Source organism: Camelus ferus, chromosome 11 (assembly GCF_009834535.1).
Source record: "Camelus ferus isolate YT-003-E chromosome 11, BCGSAC_Cfer_1.0, whole genome shotgun sequence".
NCBI classification, from domain to species: Eukaryota; Metazoa; Chordata; class Mammalia; order Artiodactyla; family Camelidae; genus Camelus; species Camelus ferus.
In genome coordinates this window covers 59,579,552-59,586,608 of record NC_045706.1, presented here as the reverse complement: position 1 = coordinate 59,586,608, position 7,057 = coordinate 59,579,552, and the positions used below count along the sequence as shown (strand labels likewise).

General features: G+C 40.3%; 1 non-coding gene across 1 annotated transcript; it reads left to right on the top strand.

Moving 5' to 3' along the window:
• Positions 1-1,272: 1,272 nt before the first annotated feature.
• On the top strand, positions 1,273-1,377 carry LOC116667407. Its single transcript, XR_004324290.1, has one exon. It is a non-coding gene; the product is annotated as a U6 spliceosomal RNA (small nuclear RNA).
• Positions 1,378-7,057: the final 5,680 nt, after the last annotated feature.

The window sequence follows — 7,057 nt, the reverse complement described above, 5'->3', positions numbered from 1 at the left end:
TAACTGAATCACTTCGCTGTACACCAGGAACTAACACAACATTGTAAGTCAACTTTACTTCAATTAAAAAAAATGGTTTAATGAGGCTTTTGCTGCAAAGCAGTCACCACTTGGTCCTGCCTTGTCTGTGATCTCTGTAGTCCTCTCCCTACTGTCAGCACACCCTTTACCATCGAGCCCAGACCTTTCCTGGCCCTGTGGCAGGAAGAATTCTCAGCACCCCAGTCCCGAGCCCAGGAGCCAGCCTCCTGCTGCCTTTGCTACTTACTTGGGGAGCCCTAACGTTGGCCCCCTTCTAAGCACTAACTCACAGCCCTTTTCTTGCTCTTGAAGCCCTGGCCTTTCAACCTGCATGGAACTTAATTTTCTCTGCCTGTGGTCTGGACTGTGCTCTCTGGAGTCGGCCCCAGCCTTACAACACACACTCTGCTGTGCGCTAACAGATACCCCTGCTGGTGATGCTTGTTTGCCTTCAGCTTTGCTCCTCGATTCTCTGCGTCCGTATTCTAGGCATCTATCAGGCCTCCTTTCCTCCATTACCTCAAGTTGGACATCCTGATGGCTGCTGCTCTCCTGGACAACACACCTATTGTTTGCTCACTGCTCTCTGGCTGTCGGGTACTGCCTACGGGCTGGAGCTCCTCCCACCAACACCTGGAGCTGGGGCCTCCCCATCTCAGCTCCCCTCAGCCCGTGGTCAATCTGTTCTTCCCCAACCTGCAGCGATTCACTGCCCTTACAACCCTGCCTTTCTCTGTCCCGAGAGCAGTGGCGTTATGATCTATTACACTTTTTTTTTGGTAGGGGGAGGTAATTAGGCTTATTTCTTTATTCTTAGAGGAGGCGCTGGGGATTGAACCCAGGACCTCATGCATGCTAAGCATGCACTCTACCACTTGAGCTATGTGCTTTATTTTTTAAAATAAATTTTACTTTTTTAATGGCGATACCCCACATGGAACCCAGGACCTCATGCACGCTAAGCACACGTTTTACCACTGAGATCTACTCCCACCCGCCATTACACTTCATTTTTTGACCAAATATAAATAAAGATAGATACAAAGAAAGAATACACACATATATTTATATACATATATATTTGGGTTTATGTTTTTATCTGATTAAAAATGAAATATACTAGGCGCATGTATGTGTGTGTATATATAATGTGTGTATATATATACATTTATATTATACATATATACATGTGTGCACCCACATCTGGTTCTACTTACTACTCCTAAGCACTGATTCTAGTCAAGAATTCCTGTGCTCGCTTCGGCAGCACATACACTAAAATTGGAACAACACAGAAGATTAGCACTGCCCTTGCACAAAGATGACACACAAATTTGTGAAGCGTTCCATATTTTTAAAAATCAACTATACTTCAATTTAAGAAAAAATTAGAAACCAAAAGAAATTTTTTTTCACTATTTCCAAAAAAAAAATAAATATATATATATATAGGAATTCCTTTGGCACATGGTAATCCAAAAATCCCAGCGTCTGGAGCTGAGTATGATGACCTTGTGAAGGACCAGTCAAAGAAAGATAAAGTGTCATGATAAAGATTCAAACTGAGATAACTGGAGAGATACCATCCTGGATCAGGAATGCTGTGTCGTTAACCGCTATACGGTATTTACTGTATGTGGTCTACACGGTTATTCAGATGTACTCTTAGGTGTGATGTGCTATCCCCAGCGTGACCAGGCATGCTGGCTTATCCACCATATATGTTGGGGTCCCTATCCCTGTGCTGAACACAAAGTCCCACAGGACAGGAACTGCCTTCTTGTCACTCCATTGTGCCCCTAGGATCTAACATACCGCCTGGAACACCAGTAGGTGTTCAGTAAATACTGAATCAATGAATGACTAAGTGTGCGGGCCAGTATAGTAGACTCCTGTCCCGTAAAAGCTTAAAATCCAGTAAAAATAAGATGTGTATATAATTCCTTCATTTGATATTTGTTCTTGAGTCAGGATTTATTGCCCTTAAGTTAATTGATAATTCATTTTGTTCTCTATTGATTGTTGGCCCTTGCTCGTTTCTTCTATTTTTATCAACCAAGGCAGCATTGGGTTTTTTTTGGTTTGGGGGGTTTTGTTTTCAGTATTTTTGAGAATTAATGTGAAAACACTTATCCTGTTGGAATGGGAGTCTAATAAATGACACAGAACCATCATTGACTTTAAATTTTACCAACTCTTTTCAACAAATAATGCTTGCATTCTGGAGTTCGATTTGCTCTTTAAAACAACTTCCTCAGTTCTTTCACAGGGAAACATAATCATATATTCAAGCAGTAACCAGTAACTATCAGTGTTTCTTTTAAAATGTAGATTTTACATTTAGTTTGCTATCCATCTTAAAGCCTGTCTTCCCCACCGTGTAACTGAATTACACTTGCTGTCCTCCAGAGTGGTCATTCCCTTTTTCAACTCATCTTGCTCAGTTTTTCCAGATTTCACTTAATACAATTTATTTTTATTTATTTATTTTGGGGAGAGGTAATGAGGTTTATTTTTCTTAACGGAGGTACTGGGGATTGAAACCAGGACCTCATGCATGCTGAGCATATGCTCTACCACTTAGCTATATCCTATCCCCCCAGATTTCATTTAATAAAACATCACTCTCATTGAAATCTGGGAACCACTGTTGTGTGGCAACATTGTGTGAGACTGTTCTTGCCACTTCCTGCAGAAAGGGCCACATTCATTCTCCTTTTAATGCCATTCTCCTGCCTGCAGTGCCCAAGTACCACCTCTTGCTGGAAGTCATCTTTGACTGCTCCATCCTAAACTCCTTAGGCTTTTCTCTCAATAGCCTAACTCACTTATTATTTTTTTTTTTTTAAAGTCGTTCCTATGTCTTTCTCCAAGATAAGATTTCATACCTTTATTCACTTACACATGAATAGGGGCTTTCTAGCCTCCCAGCCTGGGGAAGGACAGTTTAGAGGGTATCAAAATACATGGGATATCAAAATAGCAGCCCCAGGCTGGGGTCTACCACTGTAATCTTCAAAATCCTTGCCCCTTTGTTTTCAGGGTCCGACTGGAGGTGGAGGGGTGGTCACAAACTTCTCAATGCATCTGCTGTAATGCTCTCTCTCTCAAGGTCAAAGAGGGCAGCACCCTTCCTCCTTCCTTTCTACCCTCCCCTCTCTGGTTGTTACCAGAGTTGCTGCTGTCGTCACTGTGCTGAACACCGGAGTGGCTACATTGCAGAACTCCAAGGAGTGCCATTCACATCCCGCTCTGTGTGAAAGATGTTCCCCAGAGATGTGCGGTACACAGCCTGCGCCTGGCCCTACTGAACACCATGGAAGTGCCACCCCAATTGCAGGCAGGGAGCCTAGTCCCTGGCTTGTTAAAAGAACCAGCTTTTTTATTGTTTAACATTATATACTATATATCTACATATCACGTTACAGATTACATATATATAGATATAGCATTATATTTTATTATATAACATTATGTGCCTTTCAGGGCATTTGGGGGAAGTGAAAGTGGCAAGATGCATATTTGTCAAAATTAAGTCAATTGGAATCCCATAGAAGATGTGTAATTAATCAACATTTTCATTTATTTGATCAATGTGAATGTTCTTCTTAATAACAAATTATTCTGTTGTTATATTTACAACAATGCATCATACTAATCAAATTTTATACATACACCACATATTATCAAAACTGAGATAGCATTGATTATAAGCATTGTTACTTTATGTACAACTAGGAAAGAAAAACACTGCCAGTGAAACTCTGACACATCATTTGATTGTAAGACATTCTAATTTCAGAGGTAATAAAATGCCAAAAAATGTGCATCTAAGAATTGATGAAATACAGTGTGTTTTAATGCATCTAAAAGGCAAAGCAACACCATCCAGTTTCAATAGTTTAAAATGTTGAGTTTCTGGGGTTTTGACATGTAGTTTTATTTGTCTGTGATGCCTAGACCTCAAATAGCCACACTCTGAACGTTAACCACAAGAGCAGAGGCAGTACAGTTCAACTGCCTATAAACACGTAAAACAAAAGTGAGTAACTTATGATTCAGTCACATAAAGTTTGGAAGAAATACAAGCATCAAGTCATGTGCTGGGGTTATATTACAAATGAAAAATTAACTTCTTGAAGGCTGGTTATACCGAAAATGTGTGATGACAGGAAGAATAGACATGTTTTCATCTTTGGAAAAGTCAGACTAAACAGAAAAATCTCCGCAGTGCGGTAGAATGACTCTACATTTATCCCGGAAGCTGAACAATAGTGCTTGTTACTTACGGGGCCATCAGGAAAAGCCAGCTGTGGATTTCTTTCTAGTACAATTAATTGCTTCCGCTGTATATAAAATTGAAAGAATTGGGTGCTTTAGTGCGGAAAAAGGATATCCTGCTACACTGCTCCTATTTCCTCACAAAAGCTATTATTGAGCCTTTTGCCATTAATTCACTTGCATTGGATTATCCTGTGATAAAAGACCAAGTGGCTTTTCATTTTTATAGTCTCTTATCTCCTATTTATTTGGCACCTCTCTGGAGATACCTGCTCTTCTCCCGAGACTGGTTAATTGCTAGGATGTCAGAAGGTAGCTAATGACTGACTTCCTTCTTCAAGACTAATTGAGGGCCCATCTCTGTCCTTTTTATTGGACTGGCCTTTCTCATTGCTGAGAAATATTCTGAGTTCTGTTGTTATTTGAAATGTTAGATGCAGCATTTTCAATGCCGGCTTTCAATCTCTGTCTGCTGTTCATTTTGAGACTAGCAAGTGACTCTTTTATAAATCCTCTGTGTAAGGGGGAGGGTATAGCTCAAGTGGTAGAGTGCATGCTTAGCATGGATGAGGTCCTGGATTCAATCCCCAGTACTTCCTCTAAAAATTAATAGAAGAAAAAAAAAATCCTCTGTGTAGACTTGCACTATCTAATACAGTAGCCGCTTGCCACGTATGGCTGTATAAATTTTAAATTAATTAAGATTAAATTAAATTTTAAAATTCAGTTTCTCAGTTTAGGCCTATTAAGTGCTCAGTAACCACATAAAGTTAGCGGCTACCATGTTGGAAAAGGGCAGATATAGAACATTTGCATTTTCACAGAAAATTCTCTTGGACTATGACCCGCTCTGCTCAGGCCTCGTGAACAGTATCTGAGCCCATCTCCTGAACTCATGGTTTTGTTCTCTCCATTCAAATCAAATGGTAGAAAGGCTATTTTCAGGATCATTTCTATACTTTATTACTTGAGAAGGTTCTCTAAACATGTAGAGCACCAGAAATGAGGGTTGCTGTTCAACAGGTATAACATTAGTTATGTAAGAAGTATTCTTACCACAATAAAATAAGTAAAAAAAAAAAAAAGAAAAAAAAACATATGTATTGGTAGAAAATTGAACACAATGCTGATAGTGTTTGTGGTCGTCTCCAGGTAGTGGGACTATCATTATTTGTCCTTTTTTTTTTTTTCCTTTTCTTTTTTTAATTGAAGTATATTCAATTTACAATGTTGTGGCATTGCTTTTTTCTTCTTCCTATTTATATGTGTTTTTCAGATTCTATTCAATAGGCACATATTCTTTTCTTAATAGTAAAAATTACATTTAAGATACTTAAGCCCATTCGTTTCTTTAATCGCCAGTTTTGAACTAAGGTGGTTTATCCAGCCCACTCCCCTAAGAGAGGAAGTAGTCATTTGGAGCAACTGTTTCTTTAAAAATTACTCTCAGCCAGCAGCTCTTAGTTGAGAGATCCGTATTCCCTTCTATCCTAGCATGAAAAGCATGAGAGAACCTGCATTTGGGATGCCCAAGAACCCTGCTAAAGAATCACAGAACATCCTTTTGGAAGAGATGGCTCGTGATCACTAGCAATCCCCTCACCCAGGCATTTGTCGGGCATTTTGCCAGGATCCAAGCATTTCTAGACTCTATAGTTCAGGGTCTCAGAATCAAATCCCAACAGGTTAAGAAGGCTTGTGGAGCTCAAGAGGGCTCTAGTCTTACCATTGAAAAGAGGACCATAAAAAAGAAATCCTTGTTTCCTAAAAGTTCAGGCATGATCATACAGGTTTAATTAGGAGCAGCAAGCTGTTTACAGCAAATTATAAACTGTATAAAGCAGACCTCAGTGGACACTCCCAAAGGACGGCCCATGAACTATTCTCCAAGTCTGGATTCAGCAGATCTGGCGTGGTGAGGTAGGCTGCTGCAATGCCAGGAGTAGCCCAGAAGTGGGATTTCCAGAACTTTCCATGACCAAGGCAAAGGGTCAAGAGCTCCTAGAATGCCTCTGTTTTCCTTTCCTTTTGTCCTTGAAACTTGAAGCCAATCCACTGTTTTCTTGACTGCTACCGCACCCACCCAGGAAAGAGACACTTCAGAAACAGGCAGAGCAGCACCATATGGTGGGAAGAACATCAACTTTGGAGTCAGAATGCTGGCTGAACTTTCTAATTTTTGACCCTACGCAGAGTTTGTCAACCTCTTTGAATCCCAGTTTCTTCAGCTATAAAATGCGGATAAATAACATCAGTCTAATGAGGCAGATTCGAGAATTAACTGAGAGTGTTTGGAAAACAGTTGGCATAGAGTCAATACCCAATTAATTTTACTTACCTTTCCTCTTCCTGCTAGAAAGTGATTGGTCCATCCGTGTTTATATTGATGGGGAAAGAAAACAAACTGTAAAACTCTTAATGAGCCTTAACTTCAAATACAGCCCAGTGCAGTTCAGTAATTAGTACATGAGTTCTGCTTCTGCGCGGCTGGGCTCCAGTTCTTCGTTCCAGCCTCAGCTCAGGAATTTCCTTCTCCAGAAAGCCCTCCCTGCCCACTCCCAAGCTGAGTTAGCGTCCCTCCTAAGTAGTTCTGTGGCACCTTGAGCTTGTTTCTGTCCTATCATTTACCTTGCATTCCACTTCTCAAACCAGGATACCTAGCAGTGGGCGTGGAGTACAGGATGTTGTAAGTCATCTTCTCCAGAGCATCAGTTTTATCTAATAACTAGTAAAACAGAGGGTGTATATATGTATA